Source organism: Gorilla gorilla, chromosome 7 (genome assembly GCF_029281585.2).
Source record: "Gorilla gorilla gorilla isolate KB3781 chromosome 7, NHGRI_mGorGor1-v2.1_pri, whole genome shotgun sequence".
Classification (NCBI taxonomy): Eukaryota; Metazoa; Chordata; class Mammalia; order Primates; family Hominidae; genus Gorilla; species Gorilla gorilla.
The window spans coordinates 127,524,736-127,546,104 of NC_073231.2; the positions used below are offsets into that span (position 1 = coordinate 127,524,736).

General features: G+C 38.6%; 1 long non-coding RNA gene across 2 annotated transcripts in view; it reads right to left on the reverse strand.

Annotated features, from left to right (window-relative positions):
- Positions 1-589: 589 nt before the first annotated feature.
- Positions 590-21,369, reverse strand: part of LOC129524068 (uncharacterized) — a 28,455-nt gene continuing 7,675 nt past the window's right edge. Inside the window, exons 2-4 of one of the 2 annotated variants that reach the window (XR_008667726.2) lie at positions 15,967-16,066; positions 11,752-11,916; positions 590-697 (exon numbers count right to left, since the gene is read on the reverse strand). This is a non-coding gene — a long non-coding RNA (uncharacterized lncRNA). Of the gene's footprint in view, positions 698-11,751; positions 11,917-15,966; positions 16,086-21,369 lie in introns of both variants that reach the window. The other variant, XR_010134892.1, reaches the window with a different exon arrangement.

The window sequence follows — 21,369 nt, forward strand, 5'->3', positions numbered from 1 at the left end:
ACCCAGCCCACATGGAGATATTTTAATTGTGCAAATATTTTTTAGAAATGTAATGGGAGGGCCGGGCGTGGTGGTTCACGCCTGTAATCCCAGCACTTTGGGGGCCCGAGGTGGGTGGATCACCAGGTCAGGAGTTTAAGACCACGAACCTAGCCAACATGGTGAAACCCCATCTCTACTACAAATACAAAAATTAGCTGGGCGTGGTGGTGGGTGCCTGTAATCCCAGCTACTCGGGAGGCTGAGGCAGGGGAGTCGCGTGAACCCAGGAGACGGAGGTTGCAGGGAGCCGAGATTGCGCCACTGCACTCCAGCCTGAGTGACAGAGTGAGACTCCGTCTCAGAAAAAAAAAAAAAAAAAGAAAGAAATGTAATGGGAGGCTCTTTTCTCTAAGATTTTTTTAAATCATTAAACATTTTCTGTTAAGTGTTACTTTTACAAAAGAGTTATATTAGAAGGTTTTTTTTAAAAAAAGTTCTTTAAAAACTTTTAAGTGCACAAAAACTAAAGCACATGTGAGCAACACAGACTTATTTCCATTTTGCTTGCTTTCAAATCCAAACTTACGGAAAAGGCTAAGCTCTCCCAGAAGATGCTTTCAGAAGTAAAGGCATCCATAAAATTAGGGCAGTTCATGCATATTCCAGGCAGCTTGTTGATTACACCAAAACTTGTGTTCAGTTCATCAGCTCACTCCTAAAAAAGAATAGAGACTTTACAAAACCGAGAATAAGGTGAGGTGGAGTCTTAGTACTGATTTGCCTGTCTCTACAATACTGCTTTTAAATCCGTTTATAATCACTCTTAAGTCAGCCCCACCCCATTCAATCCGATTTATTGTTTTAATTAAAAATTTCTAGAAACGAAACTGACAATACACTTCCAGTAAGATGTAATGAGACTAAATTGTCAAATTAACAAGGCAGTGAGACACAGCAAAGGCAAATGATTTCACAAGCTGCTGTCAATTCCAGCTAAATCAATCCAATGTATCCAATGGAATGGAACAGAGGCCTGCTGTGTTCTCTACTCTGGGAGATAAACAATGAAGATGACTTGGTTGACAGGAAGTCTCTATAATCTAATACAGATAAGCCATAGAAGCCAGCCAAGTAGTTATATTCAGTGCTGCCAGGGAGGTGTGAGCAGGTTGTCACGGAATAGTGGAAGTTGGGGAGACGTATTTTGAAGGGAGAGAAGGGGACTGTGGGAGGCAGGTGGCTGGAGAATCCAGAAGACATGATGACGATCTGTGTATTCAGTTTGAATCTTGAAAGGAGGATAGGATTTCTAAAAGTTGAAAAGGAAGTGGCATTCAAAATGAAATAAAGTGCCTGTACAAACGCATTGTTATCATAACAGGAAAGTGTGGTTTGGCTGGGGTGCCCTTTTGTGAAGGGTCAGAGGAGGGAGATGTCCATGTAAACCTCTTTGTAAAAGCCTTGAGCTAGCTCATCTAATCCTTGATCTAGAGGGTAAATAATATCAAATTACCTGTGCATTTTCTGCCAATTATATGTGATACTTTAAGAGTTATTTAGTTATAACGACTATAAATATGTAAAATTTTTACATATGCAACCTGCTAAGCATTTTACATTTTATCTTATTAAAAAACAAAATTTTGGCAGGGCATGGTGGCTCATGCCTTTAATCCCAGCACTTTGGGAGGCCAAAGTGGGAGGATCACTTGAGCCTAGGAGTTCGAGACCAGCCTGGGCAACACAACGAGACCTATCTCTTCAAAAAATTTAAGAATTAGCCAGGTATGGTGGCATGTGCCTGTAGCCCCAGGTGATTTTGAGGCTGAGGTTGGAGGATTAGTTGAGCCTGGGAGCTAGTGGCTGCAGTGAGCAGTGATCATGCCACTACACTTCAGCCTGGGTGACAGAGCAAGACCCCGTCTCAAAAAAAAAAAAAAAAGAGAGAGAGAAAGAAAGAAAGCAAAAACAAAAAACAAAAAAACAAAACTACACACACAAAATTTCAGCAAATTGAATTTAAAGATCTAATTGGCCTTTGTTAGCTATTTATGCACTGGGCAGCATTTCTTCTAAAGATTTAGATAAGGAACTCCTACGGACATGGCAGAATGGTTGGTTTTTATCAGATAGCTTGAGCAGGAATAAGGAAATGCATAATACAAAAAGCAGATTGGCTGACATCAGGTTATTTCTGGTTATTTTCCTTATTAGTGTTAAAGCAGAGGGGATTTCCTCATTCATGCTGGCTAAAACTGGCCTGTGTGGGAATTTGGCTATGATCTGTCTCCTGATTTTTCAGAAGATCAGATAAACAATGTGGTTTTGGTTTGATGATGTGGAATCTTAGCGTAAGTGGCTCCATTTTGATTTTGTCCGTTCTGTTGGGGCTCAGCCCAAAACAATGACCTCCCATAAATTTCAGTTCACAATCCTCAACACAACAGAGAGGAAAGTTCCACCGTTAACTCTATTTTCCAGATAAGGAAATCGAGATGAAAAAGGTTAAGTAACCTGTCTGAGGTCCAAAGGTAGCAAGAAGATTTCAGATTCTAAAGTCACATGCCTAACTCTTCATATGTACTGAATGTGTATTACATGTCTGGCTTTTTGCTCAACAGTGGAATTATGTAAATGACTAAGACTGACAGTCTGTCCTCTCTGGGACCTTTTCTTGTGTACCCAATGATTTAGCAGTTTAGTTCAGGTGGTGTAATAAAGAGAAATAAAGCCAGTAACAAAAAGCCAGTAATAAAAGGAATCTTAATGTTCGTTAATCGCAACTGATTAAGTAGTTAAAAAGGAGAGGGGGAGAAACCTGCCTGGAAAGAGAGCAGAGAAAAGAGAGGTAAAAATATCTGTGTGTCTATGATAGGATGAGCTAACCAGACTAATGGTAATGTAGTGTTTATGATAGGACATCCTGGAGAATAAAGAATTATTGTATGTATTAAATACCTGATACACTGAAAGCTACATGTTATAACATGTATTAGTTTTTATAATTCTCATGAGAAACTTATGAAGTGGGTATATAATGGTCCTATTTTATAAATATGAAGAACATGAGGTGGGTATATAATGATTCCATTTTATAAATAAGAAAAATATAAGGTTTGATTGGTAACTTGTGACCATATATAAAACAGTAAAATCTGTCATGATCATGTCTCTTCCCTCCCTTTAACTAGTAACCTTAGTTAAAACTTTCTGCTGCAGATTAGAAATAAGTATTTGAAACCATGGCAACCCCAGAAACATTTAGAACACAAATGTATGTGGGATACAAGTGTATCCAAGAACACAGTGTAATTTGGGACAAGAAGGTTTGAGCAGCACTTCGTTGGAGGATTCAAGAGCTTAAGTGAAGGCTTGAATAAGAGCTCCCAGGTAGACAAGCTAGGGTTTCTTCAAAAACGGAAAAAACAGTTTCTCTGTAAAGTTGGCAATCTGTAGAGAAAGGATTCAGCGAGTTACCCTGTCAACTTCAATTTTGCAATTTGTCTTTCTGGTACTTAACAACAACAATAATTACTATTTGTTGAGCACAAACAGGGCAAAACGCTGTGTTGACTTCTTTTCATACCTCACCTGGAATCCTTTCAATTCAGGTGAGAATCATCTTCTGTTTTGTAGATGAAAAAGCTGTGGCTCAGAGACTTTATGTGGCTTGCCCAATTTGCTAAGGGTTAATAGAGCCAAGATTAAACTCATATTTTTTTTTCCGTTAGACCATCTTATAGTCATCTGATTCTTATTTCATCTTACCATGAGAAACCAATGGACCACACTGAGCTGATGTGATTCCAGTCAAAAGCAGATAAATTGTGCGTCAGTTGATATGCAGCCTTGTTTATGCTAAAAGTGGCAAGAAATAGCTGGGTTTCCTGAGGTACTGAAATTGGTGTTGGATCTCTATCCTTCTCCATTAGTGATTTGTGTTGGGACTAGATTTTAAACATTTCTCTGTGTTTTGGTTTAATCATCTGTAACACAAGGATGTTGGATTAGAAATCTAAAATCCATCACAGCTCTGTGATGGTTTGACTCTTAGCTTCTATCTTCTGCTTCCTACAGGACTGAACACCTCAATAGCCTAGGTGTTATGGATTTTAGGTTCTGGGCTGGTGATTTTTGGAGACCTACCTAAAGAAAAGAGCATCTTCTGTTCTTAAGGGCAGCTTGTCTCTTTCCTCCCTCAAGATGTTGTGCTTAAAGTGTTTCTCATGCTGAAGAGATGAATGAGCAACTCCTAGTTATCTTTAGGTTACCTGACTTTGTGAGCTTATCAGTTTGTCCTGTTTGATAGTTCCACTGTCCTAAACAGTAAGTTGGACTTTATGGCTTTGTAGCTTCCTCACAAATCATCACATTTGAAGACCGGAAATATAATAGAAAAAATTATCTCTTATTCCCAAGAGATAAGAAAAAGCTCCAAGAAGCTCGTTTGTTGAAAAGCACTTAAGAACACGTTTTAGGGATCCTCAGAAATCCACATTCCAGCCTGACTCCACATCTACCAAGCAGAATCTGAAGGAGTTCAGTCTGCTTTCTCTCCTCCACACTCAACTGATAATGCAAAAATGTCGGAGTTGAAGCAGCTGTGGCATGCCTCTATCAAGCTGTCTCGGAATTGGAAAGTGGGAAGAGGCATTTCAGAGAGTCAAGATATAATCTAGGGTTCAAACTGAACCAGGTCTCTAGCCAGATCCAGGCTTGGTCAGTGTCTGAACATGGCAGCCAAGTTTCCATCAGCTTTGCTATAATTAACATCTGTATAGAGAATCATTTCTTAGTCATAGAAAATGAAACAAAATAGGAAGTTAACTAGCTGTTAGAGCTTGGATTTCATTTCTGGATAAATCAGTAGTCATCTCACAAAGATATTCTTTTTGTGCATAATCTGAAACCAGCTAAAAGAAATGGGATGAAATAAGAGAAGGTCTGTTAGCAGCTGCTCTTAAATTTCCCCCTGTTGTCAGGACTTGTCTTAGTTTGGGTTTTGAACTCTTTTAAGTAGTGGTTGCCATTTTCAACTTTAGATAACCCCATAAATCTGGAAATAGTCAATGTGATTCATCTGGGAATCAGTTATTGTAATGACCTGTGTCCAAATGTTGGTTTTATAGTCATACCTATTCCAAGAGCTGTGTTCTGTGAAAGGATGGCAAGTCATGGTTTCTGCAAACCTGAGTCACTATTTCTACCTACATAAAGCCTATGGTTTAACCTGAGTTTGAATTTGGCTTTTCTTTAAGGCTCCAGGCTAAGTTAGGACTGCTGGGGTGGAGATTAGGGTTACAGTGCGGGAGGAAGGACTTTTGCTCATTGAGATGAGTAAAAAGTGGATCAGCCATTAGTAAGAAGACATTTTAATTGTTACAAGGTTACAAATGTTTCAAAGAGTTATTTTTGTAAGCTCCCTTTGTGATATGAAACCTGAGGCATTTTTTTCCCTGAAGATAAAAGACAGTAAGAGTTTTAGCAATGCTGACACACCTTCTCCTCTTCCTCTTCAAAAACATCGCCTTCATCTCAGTTCATCAAAAATAAATTGAGGCTCTGTTTTGTAAAAAGCTCCCCTCTGAGAGGTTATAGATATGAAGAGCACAGAGTGTCTGCTCTCAGGGCTCATGGTCTTGTGGGGAAGACAGACATGTATACATGTAATTCTCAATCAGGGTGAACTAGGACGAGTGCAGAAGTCATTTCCTCTTGGAATCCTTCTCTGGCTTCCCAAATGTGAGTTTTTGACCCCATAATACTGTGCTTGTGGCCAAGAATGCCTGTTGCCAATGGGTATCCATTCTTCCCTTCTTTTTAGAACCAGAACTTCAATTTTATTTGGGGTATCTTTGTATATACTACAATAATATATTTCCCAGTATCCTTTGCAACTACATGTGGCCATGTGACTAATTTTTGGCCAATAAAATGTGAGTGTAAGTACTGTATGGGAGCCACCAAAGGGACCTGACTCATCGAGGAGGACTTCCCCTTTTGTGTTCCTCCTTGTGATGGCCTATCCTGTAAGATGTGTTGGCTAGGTATCCACGAGCTACTATAGCTTGGTCTATGAGATGACCTTAAGCATGGAAGCCACGTATTGAGGATATCAGAGCAGAAAAACAGGAATGTCATCATCTGTAACACTGAATGTTGGATTAGAAATCTGAAGTCCTTCATAGCTCTGTGATGCTTTGACTTTTAGCTTCTATCTTACATTTCCTATGGGACTAAACACCTCAACAGCCTGTGTTATAGATTCCTGAGAACTTAGTGGAGATGCCCTATCAGACCAGAACTATTCTACTGGCAATAATTTGTACATGAGAGAGAAATGTATTTATATATTTTATAAGTTATGTTGGGTTTTCTTTTAAGTGCAGCTGTGAACCCCAAATATCTGACAGGTCTCAATCAGTTTAGGAAGTTTATTTTGCCAGGGTTAAGGATGGGCCCGTGACAGAGCTTCAGGTGGTCCTGATGACATGTGCCCAACATGGTTGGGGCACAGCTTGGTTTTATACATTTTAGGGAGATATGAGACATCAGTCAGTATGGGTAAAATGTACATTGGTTCTGTCTGGAAAGGCAAGACAACTCGAAGCGGGGAGAGGGCTTCCAGGTCACAGGTAAATGAATGACAAATAGTTGCATTCTTTTGAGTTTCTGATTAGCTTTTCTAAAGGAAGCGATCAGATATGCATTTATCACAGTGAGCCTAGGGATGACTTTGAGTTCTGTCTGTCCTCTGTCTCCTTGTGAGCAAATTGTGAGACAGGTACGTGGCTGTCTTTTTTAGGCACAGAATGGGAGGCAGGTTTGCCTTAAGCAGGTCCCAGCTTGACTTTTCCCCTTCATTTAGTGATTTTGAGATCCTGAGATTTATTTTCCATTCACATGGCCAAACCTAACCATAACTCATACGTCTGACATAAAACTTAACACACTGTATTTGCTTATTTGGTTTTCTATAATTCTCCATATAGAGGGACTTTATTTTTACATTTATTTATTCATTTATTTATTTTCAGACAAACTCTCACTCTTTCGCCCAGGCTGCAGGGCAGTGGCATGATCTTGGCTCACTGCAACCTCCACCTCCTGGTTTCAAACAATTCTCATGCCTCAGTCTCCCCAGTAGCTGCACCACCATGCCCAGCTAATTTTTTGTATTTTTAGTAGAGGCGTGGTTTTACCATGTTGCCCAGGCTGGTCTCAAACCCCTGAGCTGAGGCAATTCACCTGCCTGGGCCTCCCAAAGTGCTAAGTTCACAGGTATGAACCACTACGCCCAGCTGGGACTTCAATCTCATTAAAAGAATAGGCCTTATTTTTTTAGTCCTCTTTGTGAAGATTTATGTATTAAATTAGCATGTACAGGAGTTCACTCTGAACGTGTAGTGGGTGAACAGGGCCAGGAAAGATAATCTTCAAAATTGGGAGGACCGTGTTATGTCCAAAACATTATCTGAACGGGGACTTGAAGGGTATGCTGGATCGTAGGAATTCACCAGCAGAAGGCTAAGGACTCCTAAAAGGAAGAAACTGCACCAACAGTGGCTCAGAGGCAGGGTCAAGGAATCAGTTGAAATTTGAGGAATAAAGAATGATAAGAACTTGCTTTAAGAGAGTATGCCAATTATTTATTAATTTGCTCTTAGCTTGATTCCCTTTATTCTGTACTCTGCTATGTATTTTAGGGAAGTTTGGATCCTATAAGCTGTATTTTCAAAGTGCTCTTTCTGGGAAGCACCGGAAAAAGATTGAAAGTCAGAAGGAGGAAATAAACTCTCTTCTTTATTCTGGTTTCTGGCTACAACTCTTAGAGTAGTGGCGGTGGCAAAGCAAACAGTGGTGAAAGAATAGGTGCAAGCAACAGAGGTGAAGGTGGCCTTGCAGAGGCAGTGCCACCATGGTGGTGACTCCAGGGGCAGCAGCAGCCAGGGAGAGAAAGATCCTGGGTCCCCACTCGGGAAGCTCAGAAAAAACAAGAGCAGGCTCAGCAGCGCAGAGCCCTTTGCCTCTGGGTTATGCACTTGTTCTGCAGCCAGGGTAGTAGCACTTTCACCAAAAGTCTTTAACTCATGAGTGCCCTAACCTTTTTTGCTTTTCTTTCTTTTTTTGAGACAGGGTCTTACTCTGTCACCCAGGCTGCAGTGCAATCGTGCAAACATGGCTCTCCGCAGCCTCCACCTCCTGGGCTCAAGCAAATCTCCCACCTCGGGCTCTGGAGTAGCTGGGACTACAAGTGTGTGCCACCATTCCCAGCTCATTTTTATTTCATTTCATTTTATTTATTTATTTATTTATTTTTAGTAGAACTAGAGTCTCCCTATGTTGCACAGTCTGGTCTCAAATTCCCAGGCTCAAGCCATCCTTCTGCCTTGGCCTCCCAGAGTGCTGGAATTACAGGAGTAAATGAGTAAATGAGTAAACCACTGTGCCTGACCATTTCTCCACTTTTAAAAATGGAGTTTATGATGATTGAGACCCTTAATTTTAACGTAATAAACTTTATCATTCTTTTATCCTTCAATAAAAGTCTTTTGATAATTTTTTGTGAAATAATTTTCTACACCAAGATGGTAAAGATAGTCTTCCATATTTCCTTCTAAAAGTTTTACAGGATTGCCTTTTATATTTGGCAATAAGTTATAAACATTGACTAAATTGATTTCAGTTAAATTGAAAATTGATTTTTTGATTGGATGAGATAGGGATTCAATGTCATTTTCAGTCATATGAGTTTAAACTTGCTCCAGCATACTTACTAAAAAGCCTTTTCTTTCCAGTGGTTCCATAATTTCATCTCTGTCATATATTTAGTATCCATACATGTATGAGTTTACTTTTGAACTATCTGTTCTACTTGATATTGTTTATTTACAGTTATCTGTGCTAATACCACACAATCTTAAATATCATAGTTTTATAATAAGTCTTGTGTATTAGTTAGAGTTTTCCAGAGAAATAGAAGCAACTGTGTGTGTGTGTGTGTGTGTGTGTGTGTGTGTGTGTCTGTAAATATCTATCTATCAAGAGATTTTAAGAAATTGTGAGGGCTGGCAAGTTTAAAATATGCAGGGCAGGCTGGAAGGCTAGAGATTCAAGATCCTGGGAAGAGCTGATGTGGCAGTCTCAAGTAGGAAGGCAGTCTGAAGGCAGAATTTCTTCTTCCTTAGGAGTCCTCAGTCCTTTTAACTTAAGGCCTTCAACTGATTAGATGAGGTTTACAAACATTATGGAGAATAATCTGCTTTATTGGAAGTCTACAAATGTAAATGTTAATAATATCTAAGAAAATACCTTCACAACAATATCGAGACTAGTGTTTCTTTGACCGATCATCTGGGCACCGTAGCCAAGCCAAGCTGATATAAAATAAACCATCACAATCAATATGTGGTAGAAAATTCTCCTCACATTTTTCTTCTTCTTTGAGAATCTTGGCTACCCTTAAACTTTTACGTTTTCATAAATAATTTGAAGTCAACTTGCCAATCCCGGAAAATACCTTAGAAATATTTTGAAAGAGATTGTCCTGAATCTGTAGTTCAATTCAGATTTATTGAAAAGCAGATGTGGGATACGAGAGGACAAGATGAGTCAAGTAGGACTTTAAGGTATTTATCCTGAGCAAGAGAAAGGATGGTTAGGACAGGTTTAGGAAAGAAGACCTAGAGTTTGCTTCTGAATATACTGAGTGGGACATATAAATTTGGAAGTTGTTAGCAAAAAATGGCAGTGAAAGTCATGAAATTGGATGGGATCCTCCAGAAATGGATGCAGAAAGAACAGAAGTAGTGATAGGATTAAGCCTTCAGCATTCAGTGTTTAGAGATCTGCAAGATAAGGAGGACCTAAAAAAAGAAAACCAAGTACAGTTACTGAGTTAGGAAAACCAAGAAAGTGTGGTTTCCTAAAAAGCTGTGCTAGAAAAATATTTCATAGAGGGGAGAGTGACCATTGATCCAAAGCCTACTGATAAATCAAATAGGCTAAATACATCATCATTGATTAGGTTTAAGGCAGTGCAGATCATTGGATATTTTGGTAACGTGGTGGGGGCTGTATCATCTGACTAGAGTGAATTTTAGAAAAAGTGGATTGAAGGGAATTATAGACTACATTTTCTATAAATTTTATACTATAAAATCACAACAAAGTGGTGCTTCAGGAGACTGCAGTATCCTGGAAGATGGTGGTTTTTGTTATTTGTTTAGATGAGAAAAATATTTCTAGACAGAAACAATAACTGATAATTCATGAGAGAGGGAAGAATTGATAAAGCATGTCTCTAGGTAGTCTAGCTTTTAATATTTGCCCTATGTATTTTACTCTCATAAAGGAATTTTTATAGCAACAGCTTTCTATGTAATTTATTCTCTGCAGTTACACTGTAAACTCTTTGTAGGCAGGAATGAGGATTGAACTTTATGCTTGGTGGTCAGTAATAGGAGTTTGTAGTTGATTGATTAATTGATTAGTATCATAGAGTGTTAACGATTATGGGATGCCTAATGAATTAATGGCTCCCAAGGGCTTTGTAAAGCTGAAGCTAGGAGCGGGGCTAATTATTCTTAAACACGAATGGATGGCGTTTTTTTTTTTTTTTTCGAGACAGTGTCTCATTCTGTCACCTAGACTGGAGTGCAGTGGCATGATCTCAGCTCACTGCAACCTCCACCTCCCAGGCTCAAGCAGTTCTCCTGCTTCAGCTTCCCAAATAGCTGGGACTACAGGTGAGCATCACTACCACCCGGCTAATCTTTGTATTTTTAATAGAGACGGGGTTTCACCATGTTGGCCAGGCTGGTCTTGAACTCCTGACCTGAAATGCTCCACTCACCTCAGCCTCTCAAAGTGCTTGGAGTACAGGCATGAGCCACGGAGGCTGGCCCAAAGGGATAGCTCTCTAATGATGGGATTTTAGAAACCTGTAGTAAGGGATTAGGAGAATGGGACAGGAATTCATCCTAGTCTTTACCACACGTTCTGACTAAAATAACATGTTTCCTGTCATTAATGCAAATAACTACTAAGCTCTCCTTGTGAATGATTGAATGATAAAACTTAGCATTGCTAGTCATAAGCATAAATAAGCAGACATGCAGTATACCAGAGCTTCAGTGACAGATTTGCCAAGCCTACTTGCACATTAAGAAAGAAATATCCACACCTCTATTCCCTGGGATGATTCACTTCCTAAACAAAGTCCCCCTGATATGGTTTCTTGAAGAACAGAGCTTTGTCACTGACTTACAATTGGAGAGGTAGGCCCTGGGTAGTCAGAAATTCCTTGAGTTTACCCATGACTAACGAGAGAGGTCATGATAATAGCAAGGCTCTCTTCCACTCCCTTCTAAAATAAATTTACTTCTTACAGGGTCTCCAATATTTGAGAACTGACACATTCAATCTAAAAATAATCTGAGTAAAACCATCATCTAGTCCCTTTCCTTTGAGACCCATTTTTTTTTCCTCATCCACATCCTACCTGTAAGGTAACAACCATCTTTAAACAGTCTGCTTTACAACTTGTTAGGGAACAAAGTGAAATATTGCTAAGGCAGGAGGGAAAGTTAAAAACTAAAAAGAAAATCTAGGATTTTGTGAAAATGTACACATTTCATTTCTGCTCTAAACATGAAATAACTTGTCCTATGGCAATATTCTGTGTAGGATAATGAGCCATATACTGTGGAGTGCTTCAGACATTGTTTCTTCCAAGGTTTCTTTAATAAGCATGTCTTGATTACCTACTTTTATGAGTTTATGGATGGGTGAATAAATATTTGCCTTCCTTTTCCCACTGCCGTTGCCTCAATGGAAGTGCTGATAACTGCTCCTGTGAATGAGGGTAGTAACCATTCAACTAAACTTCCTTCTTTTAATCCAGTGGCATTCACACGGATTTGCTGGCACGACCTACAAAAGAATTTTGGAAAAACTTTTTTATCCCTTCATAGATTTCTAAACTGACACCTAGACATTTTCATTTTAAGTTTGCATAATTACAAAACATGTAATATCTCACCTTATAAAATGGGCATTAAAGATTGTTGTATTGCTTTAAAGAATACCTTATGGAGGCCAGGCGCAGTTGCTCACACCTGTATTCCTAGCACTTTGGGAGGCTGAGGTGGGCGGATTGCCTGACCTCAGGAGTTCAAGACAAGCCTGGACAACATGGCAAAACCCCATCTCTACTACAAATACAAAGAATTAACCGGGCGTAGTGGTGCGTGCCTGTAATCCCAGCTACTTGGGAGGCTGAGGCATGAGAATCGTTTGTACCTGGGAGGCGGAGGTTGCAGTGAGCTGAGATCATGCCAGTGCACTCCAGCCTGGGCCACAGAGTGAGATTCTGTCTAAAAATAAAAATAAAAAAAGGAATACCTTATGGAATTTAAGTTCCAGAATGATTTGATATATTAAATTACAAAAATTACACCTTTCTTAATGTATAATTCACATACCATGTAAAGAACCCATTTAAAGTATCCAATTCCCTGGACACTTTCAATAGTCTTTAGTATATTCACAGGATTGTGCAGCATCTACCACAATCTAAATTTCAAATATTTTTGTCACCCCCTAAAAAAAGCTGTATACCCATTAGCAGTTTCCTGCTCCCTCCCTCCCTCCTTCATAATCTTCCCTCCCTTCAGCCCTAGGAAACTAATTTACTTCACTTTATGTAGATTTTCCCATTCTGGACATTTCATATAAATTGAATTATACCATTATGAGTCATTTGTGACTGATTTCTTTCACTTAGCATGTTTTCAGAATTCATCTATGTTATAACATGTATCAATTCTTTATTACTTTTTATTGCTAAGTATATTTCATTGTATGCATATGCCACCTTTTTTTTTTTTTTTTTTTTTTTTTGAGACAAGGTCTGGCTCTATTGCCCAGGCTGGAGTGCAGTGGCATGATATCAGCTCACTGCAACCTCTGCCTCCTGGGCTCAAGCCATCCCCGCAGCCTCCCAAGTAGCTGGGACTACAGGTATGCAACACCATGCCAGGCTAATTTTAGTATTTTTTTTAGGGACAGGGTTTCGCCATGTAACCCAGGATGGTCTCAAACTTAGGAGCTCAAGTGATCTGTCCGCCTTGGCCTCCCAAAGTGCTGGGGTTACAGGTGTAAGCCACCGTCCCCTGCCTTGCATATACCACCTTTTATTTATTCATTCATCAGTTGAACATTTGGGTTGTTTTCAGTTTTTGACTATTTGAATAATACTACTATGAACATTCATATACAGGTTTTTTGGGAAGCAGCTGTTCTTTTGGGTAAATACATAGCAATGAAATTGCAGGGCTATCTGGAAAGTTTATGTTCAATCTTTTGAGAAACCAAAAATAATGCTGTTTTTCAAAGCAGCTGCACCATTTTATATTTCCATCTGCAAAGTACAAGGGTTCTAATTTCTTCATATCTTTTTTTTGTTTGTTTTTGGTTTTTTGTTTTTTTTGAGACAGAGTCTCGCTCTATTGCCCAGGCTGGAGTGCAGTGGCCGCGATCTCGGCTCACTGCAAGCTCCGCCTCCCAGGTTCATGCCATTCTCCTGCCTCAGCCTCCTGAGTAGCTGGGACTACATGCGCCCGCCACCACGCCCGGCTAATTTTTTTCTATTATTAGTAGAGACGGGGTTTCACCGTGTTAGCCAGGATGGTCTCAATCTCCTGATCTCGTGATCCACCCACTTCGGCCTCCCAAAGTGCTGGGATTACAGGTGTGAGCCACCGCGCCTGGCCAATTTCTTCATATCTTTTCTAATATTAATCTGTCTTTTTGATTAGAGGCATCTCAACGAATGTGGAAAAGTAACTCAACTCATTGTGGTTTGGATTATGTAAAGATTAATGATGTTGAGCATTTTTTCATGCATGTGTTGCTTATTTGTATATCTTCTTTAGAGATATGTCTATTCAGATCCTTTGCCAACTTTTAAGAATTGGGCTACTTGTCATTTTATTACCGGGTTACAAGTCATTTATACATTCTGGATACAAGTTCCTCATCAAATATATGCTTTGCCAGTGTTTTCTCCCATTTCGTTTGTTGTCTTTTCACTATCATGATGTTTCAGTGTGCAACACAAAATTTTTGTTTTAACCAAATATATCTAATTTTTCTTTTGTTGCTAATGTTTTTGGTGTAGCATGCAAAAATATATTGCCAAATCCAAGGTCATAAAGATTTTACTCCTAAGGTGGCTTCTAAAGTTTAATAATTTTTGGCTTTAACATTAAATCCATGATCAACATTAATTCTTGTGTATGTGTGGCATAGAGGCTCTCCTCCATTCTTTTGCATGTGGATATACAGGCGTCCCACCACCATTTGTTGCAAAGGCTTTGTTTCCCATTGAATTATCTTATAACCCATTGTTAAAAGTCAACTAACAAAAATGTAACCAAATGTGAGGTGTTGTTGTTGTTTTTCTTTTTTTGTAGACTTTTAATTCATTCTATTTAAATAGCTATTCCTGTGCCATTACCACTATTCTTGATTAGTGTAGCTTTGTAGTAAATTTTGAAATTGGGAAGTGTGAGTCCTTCAATTTGACCTTCTTAGTAAGCATGGTTTTGGCTATTCTGGGTTCTTTGGATTTCCAGAAACATTTTAGGGTCAGTTTATCAATTTCTGAAAAAATCCAGCTGGGATTTTGATAGGGATTGTGTTAAATTTGTAAATAAACTTGTTGAGTATTTCTATATTTTCAATATTAAATGTTACAATACATAAACATAGGATGTCTTTCCATTTATTTAGAAGTTTCTTGCAACACAATGTTTTGTTGCTTTAAGTATACAAGTCTTACACTACTTTGTTAAGGTCTTTTCCTAATCATTTTTTATGCTATTATGAAAGAATTTTTTCTTTAATTTCATTTTGTATTGTTCATTGGTAGCACAAAGAAATACAGGTAATTATTGTATATTGATTTTATATACTACAACCTTTCTGATTATTAGTTCATGAGTTTGAGTAATTTTTTAGTGGATTCTTTAGAATATTCTATATACAAGATCAAGTCATATTCAAATAGAGATAGTTTTCTTTCTTTCTTTCATTTGGGATGCTGTGTATTGCTTTTACTTACCTAATTTCTACAGCTAGACCCACCACACAATGTTGAATAGAAGTAGCTAGGGCAGATTTCAATGTCTTGTTCCTGATTGTAGGGGAAAAGTTTCAACCTTTTCTCATTAAGTGTAATAGTAACCTACATGTCCTTCATGAGATTTAAAATTTTTTTCTTCTATTTCTAGTTTTCTGAATGTTTTTTAAAATCATAAAAGGATGTTAGATTCTGTTAAATGTCTTTTCTATGTCTATTGACATGATCACGTGGTTTTTGTTCTGTATTGTATAAATAAGGTTTTGCATTGGTTGTTTTTCAAATATTAAACAACCTTGAATTCCTGGGATCTGTCCATGGTTTTCAAAATGTCTATGGCTACTCATTGCCTAAACTTTAAATTAACATGACATTACAAGGCTTATCACAAATAGATTCTTGTCTAGCTAACAGTTAGGTTCTCCCTTTTGGTTCCTTAGAGCAGTCACAGGACTATTGATTGTTTTATACTATAAAGACAGTTTCAGTCTCCTTTTCTTTCTTTGTGCTACTCCTTCTGTCTATAAAGCCCTTCCCATACTCCACTCCAATTTTTTTCAGTATTATCTATAATTCCTTCATATTCTCCCTTCTCTGTAAAGAATCTCCCCACCACTTCTTAAATTTCTATGCTCTTACAGCGTGATGTATGCATCTCTAATTTAGTTCTTATTTTATGACCCATAGTGTGATTTGCTAATTGTGTAACTGTCTCCCCTTTCAAACTGTAAACTTGTGAGCTTGGATTATATCTTCTTTCCATTTCTAATATCAGCTAGAGAGATTCAAAAGCCATTACCAAGTTAATTTGCATATTTAGATTTCTCAAGAGTACTCACCATGATCTAGGTGGGTTCTACTATCTCCTAAACTCAGGTCACTCCTCTCAAGTCTTGGAGGGTCATCGATTATCTTCTCAGAAAGGGAAACAGTATCCCCCTTGAAGAAAAACTGGGAACTAATTTTTTATATGAAAATAATATCACAGAAGATCTGGACTATTAAAAAATATTTCTCATCATTCTAATAAAATTGAATAAACTCTATCATTCCTTCAAGCCATTTTCCACATGTATATACATTTTCACATCAATGAAACCATAGAATACACACAATATGGAAGTCTGCTTTTCTCAATTAATATAAGAAAATGTATGTTGTTTCTTAAATATCATTTACAGCTGTAAAATATTCTGTTGAGGATGCCACCTAATTCAATTAACCATTCTCCTGTCCTCAAATATTTACTTCCTCCTTCTTTTCGGGTTTTATAAAGAACAATATGGTAAACATCTGTGTGCATGTAAGTTCTTGCTTGCTTTTTTTTTTTTTTTTTTTTGAGATGGAGTCTTGCTCTGTTGCCCAGGCTGGAGTGCAGTGGCGCGATCTTGGCTCACTGCAAGCTCCGCCTCCCGGGTTCACGCCATTCTGCCTCAGCCTCCCGAGTAGCTGGTACTACAGGTATCCACCACCATGCCCAGCTAATTTTTTGTACTTTTAGTAGAGACGGGATTTCACCATGTTAGCCAGGATGGTCTCAATCTCCTGACCTCGTGATCCGCCTGCCTCGGCCTTCCAAAGTGCTGGGATTACAGGCGTGAGCCACGGTGCCCAGCCAAGTTCTTGCTTTCATTTGGATTATTACTTCAGGCTAGATTGATTTCTCAAATTAGTGGAATTAACTAGGGTCAAAGGATATAGTTAAATTACCATTTTTTAAAAAAAACAGTGTACTTTTTTTTTCTAAATTTCAGGGTCATAGAGAGATATAGCTAGTAGGACATTTTTAGAAATTCTTCATTTATTAGATGGGGAAATTGAGAATCTCAGAAACAAATTGATTTGCTCAGTGTTGTACATTTAATGATACAATAGATTAGGATCGAGATTATATTATACAGTAAAGTGGGACAAAAACCAATTTGAGCATATTAAACAACTTTGTTTTTTAAAAATCCATTCCAATCTCTTTAAAATATAGACACTGAATTAAATAGGCACTAAAAGCATCTTGACTCTTGGCTGTTATTTTTATAGTAAGCATATTTTGGACAAAGAGGTAAGTTATATTTTGTACACTTTAGCAAATTAGGGCTGGACGACGGAGGAGAAGGGCATACAAATATAAGAAAAGACAGAAATTATATTTCTTTAATTTTCTAAGTGAAAAAGGAAGTAGAATATTTGAGTAATGTAGAAAATGATAGATGATATCCTATTTTGTATTATGTCATATTCTGTTAAAGCTAATTTTGATCAAAATTTAGTAAATCACTTCTCATATACCTTTTATATGTCTAGTGGTAGAGGGGGCCAAGAATCGTTGTTGTTGTTGTTGCTGTTTGTATGTAATGTCAGAGTGTCATGTACTTCTTTTTATTTTATTTTTTATTTTTTATTTTTTTGAGGTGGAGTCTTGCACTGTTGCCCAGGCTGGAGTGCAGTGGCGCAATCTCGGCTCACTGCAAGCTCTGCCTCTCGGGTTCACGCCATTCTCCTGCCTCAGCCTCCCGAGTAGCTGGGACTAAAGGCACCCGCCACTATGCCCGGCTAATTTTTTGTGTTTTTAGTAAAGACGGGGTTTCACCATGTTAGCCAGGATGGTCTCGATCTCCTGACCTCGTGATCCACCCGCCTCGGCCTCCCAAAGTGCTGGGATTACAGGTGTGAGCCGCCGCGCCCAGCCCCAGAGTGCCATGTACTTCTTGATATGCAACAATGAAATCAGAACTATATGCCATGTTTTGTCACTTATATGTGTGCATAATCTTTGTAAAATGAACTACAGCTAGAGAATGGACAGATATACACATATCAGCTTTATGATAAAGTTGTGACTTTTGACCAGAAAATCTCTGGATAAATATCTGCATCATAAAAAGAAATTAAATCAGAATAGTGAGTCAGGTATTCTCTTGGCACGTTGGATAGTTGTGATTAGGAAAACTTGGTAGAAAAAAAAAAAGACCTTGTGAATCATTGAAAACAAAATGAGAGAGAGTATATAACTTTTCAGGAGACAATAAACATCATAAGCATCGATTCATATGTTCACTCATGAAAGTATATACTAATTAAACATATCGACTTATAGCCTTCTAAGTGCAGTGTTGTGTGCTAACTCTATAGAAGGATGTTAGAAGATATGTTGAATTGATGCTCAGAGACTTGTTCTAGATTACCTAGTTTAAAGTAAGAATTAAAGCAGCTACTGTGATGTAGAAAAAATGCAACAAAATCTATTTGGATATCCTTGTTCTGAAAGACCCTTCCTTACTCATTTTTCAAAACGTATCATTTCTTCAGAGCATTAAATTCTAATTCTTGTGATCGAGTTGCTACTTCTGTTTGTTTTGTTTTGTTTTCACTTCGTTTTAGGATTCGGAACATATTATGGCCACTTTGACGTATCTGTATACCAGGTGTCATTATAAAACATTCACATACTACAACTTAGGGTATTGGCCACTATAATCCTTATTGTCTGAATCTTACTACTTCACACACCCTACTCAAGCTTCTATGAATAGGCAGGTGATAGCATAGAGAAGAGAAACAAACTAGGTGATTATAATTGATAAGTGAGCAATAAGATGCTCAAAGTGATTAATGCACTAATAAGAAGTATGTATCTGATTTAGAGCAGAGACTGTCTGCCAAATCCTCACTTCCTGCATCATCCACCAATGCTTTCATACCCTAGACCTGCAGATAGGCAAGAGAAGATGGCATAGTTATGTATTAGCGATGGAAAGTAACTGAGAAAAAATCAGCAAAGTCACAGAACAGGAAAGGGGTTTTGCTACTACAGGAATCCTACAAACTTCAGGGAGAGAGAGAGACACACAGAGAGGAAAGAGAGAGAGAGAGAGAGAGAATAACTAAGCTTAGAGATCAAGCAAGGAAAGATTTTTGTTTTGTTTTGTTTTGTTTTTATCAGTAGGTCTCTGTATTAGGCAGCCCTCTTCGAGACAGAAAACCCAATTCAAAATTATTTAAGAAAAGAAAAATTTCTTGTTTATGTACTGGCAAATTTCACCTAGGGTTTTCTTCATGATGGCTAGATTGAGAGACTCGAGTGATGTTATTAGGATTCTGTTTCTCCCTTCCTATCTTGACTTGACTCAGTTGACTTCTTTTGAAGACAGTCTCTCCCTTGTCCTCAGATATGGAGCAAAATGGTGAGAGGCATTTCCCTATCACAATGGAAAACTGGCTGCCTCTATTCCAAAAATTATTTAGAAATTTCCAGAATTTAAACTCATTAGCATGGCTTGGAACTTTCTCATCCCTAACGCAATCCCTGTGACCAGAATAATGATGGTAATACTAAGAGTAAAGGGGAGAGACAGATCCTACTGATTATTAAAAAGTTATAGTCTGATGGTGAATGAGTGTTGTCAGGAATAGAGGTGAAGATGGCTGACGAGAGACATTTCAAGCACATCTCATCCACTTAGAACAACCAAAATAGTGTGTAGACAATCACACTTTGAATACATTATCCAAGAGGGACAAAGAAATGCAACAGAAAAGCAACAGGAAACACCAAAAATGAGGAAGGAGAAGGAAAACAGGCAGCCTACTTGGCCAAAAACAACTAGGAGTTGGGAGTGACTCTCTAATCTGGGGAGAGGGTGTGAGAGTCTTTCAGTGGTCCACATTCCCACTGGAGGATTGTGCAGTCCAGGCCGTGGGAGAGCATCTTGGCCCTTCCAAATCCTAAAACTAAATTAGGGAGCTGCTGGGAGACTATGAGAAGGAACCGCCCTAGGGAGGGAACATACCTTAGGTCCCACTCCCTTTATGAAACCTAAGCAGCTGTAGCAAGACACCATTTTCTATTGTAAATTTTTGACAGACTGTGCACTGTCCTGTGATCTAATAGTACTGGTCCTAGGCATTAGGGAAACTTGGACTACTGCTTACAGAACTGGGCACAAGGGCAGAGTGAACTTCTGCAGCCAGAACTGTGGTGTGGGCAGCAGCCACCAGATGCTGGGAAGTAGGTCCCACCCCTGAGACTTCAGCAGGATTCCAGATGCCATGGAAGCTTGATCTCTAGCTGGGCAGGGGCTCCTATGGCCAAGCGCTGAGTTGCGATCTAGTGATGGACTGTGGGGTCTGATGGTTAATCCAGGTCTGTTGCAACAGCCAGGACTGAGGAGCAAGCCCCATCAGGACCAGGACATGAGAGAGATTCACATATCCCACATACTGCTCTAGACTGTGGCCACTGGGGATGGCCCCACTTTCCCCTTGCTAGGACTTCAGTGTAGCAACTGTCACCCCTCACCTGAGCTTTCTGCCAAGTACCTGATGATCGTCCTTCCCTTGTCTGTTATCGCTGGTACAGGCAGTCACCATTGGGAGGTCTGAGCACAAGCCTACCCAGGCTGGCTCCATCTGGCTTTGCTCCCACTAGGAGACAAAGCACAAAATCCAGGGTCCTGAGCATTCCACAGCTGAAACAGAAACGCTGACACTAAATAATGCATTGACGGAAATACAAAATACATTAGAAAGCTTCCACAATAGACTAGATCAAGTGGAAGAAATAATTTTAGAAGTTGAAGACAGGTTTTTTGAAATAACCTAGTTACACAAAAATAAAGAAAAATGAATAAAAAGAATGAACAGAGACTTTGAGGCATCTGAAACAACATAGAATGACTGAATTTATGAAGTATCAGTATCCCAACCTGAAGAAAGATAAAAAATTTAGAAAAGCAATTTAATAAGTGATAGATAAAACCTTACCAAGTCTAGAAAGAGATTTAGATATCCAGGAACTGTGCAAAAAGGACTTTACCACAGCATTTTAAAATTAGACTGTCTAAAGTTAAAATGAAAGAGTTAACTCTAAAAACAGCAAAAGAAAAGCAGCTAGTATCTGCAAAGGAAACTCCATCATTCTCAGCAGAAACCCTATAGGCCAGAAGAGAATGGGATGATATATTAAACATACTGAAAGAAAATACTGGCAGTAAGGAATATGATATCCAGTGAGATTAACCTTCATAAGTGAAGGAGAAATAAAGTCCCAAATAAGCAAATGCTGAGGAAATTAGTCACCACTAGAGCATCTCTAAAGAAATACTCAAGGTAGTCCTAAGCTTGGAATCAAAAGGACATTTATCATCATGTAAACACTGGAAGTATAAAACTCACTGGTAAAACAATCACACAAAGAAGGAAAAGAAAGGCATCAAATGGCACCACTACAGAATTTGAAACCACAA